This window comes from Chrysochloris asiatica, unplaced genomic scaffold (assembly GCF_000296735.1).
Source record: "Chrysochloris asiatica unplaced genomic scaffold, ChrAsi1.0 scaffold00296, whole genome shotgun sequence".
Lineage (NCBI taxonomy): Eukaryota > Metazoa > Chordata > Mammalia > Afrosoricida > Chrysochloridae > Chrysochloris > Chrysochloris asiatica.
In genome coordinates, this window is record NW_006408814.1 from 708519 (window position 1) to 709128 (window position 610).

Here is a 610-nt window from a genome sequence, read left to right on the forward strand (position 1 = left end):
CTGGTCTAGGTATCATGGTAATACTTGGCTCAGATTGATTTGGGGTGTGTTCTCTAGTGAAGATTGTGTGCTTTCTCCTTTAAATGGTAAAAATCACCAGTGAAACCACCTGGTCCTGGAATTTTCTTTGTTCAGTCTCTTCAAATCTCTTTACTTGTTATGAGTCTGTTCAGATTTTCGGTTTATTTTTAGCCAGTTTTGGTAATTTGTGTTTCTAGGGATTTGTTATCAAGTTATCTAATCTGTTGGTGCATGAACTTGTTTGTTGTTGTTGTTGTTGTTAATTGCCACTATGTCTTTTCTGATTCATGGGGACCCTTTATAGGGGTTCCAAGGAGTGGCTGGTGGATTTGAACTGCATACTTGCAGTCACACCAAGACTCCTCATTGTTCTTAGTATTTCTTTATAATTCTTTTTATTTCTGTAAGGTAGGTACTAATGTCTTCTCTTTCATTCCTGATTTTTAGTAATTTGTGAATTCTCTCTTTTTTAATTCTTAGCCAGGCTAAAGATTTGTTATTTTTTTTGATCTTTTCAAAGAACCAACTTTTAGTTTCATTGATTTTCTCTATTTCATTCATTTCTATTCTTATCTTTACTGTTTCCTTT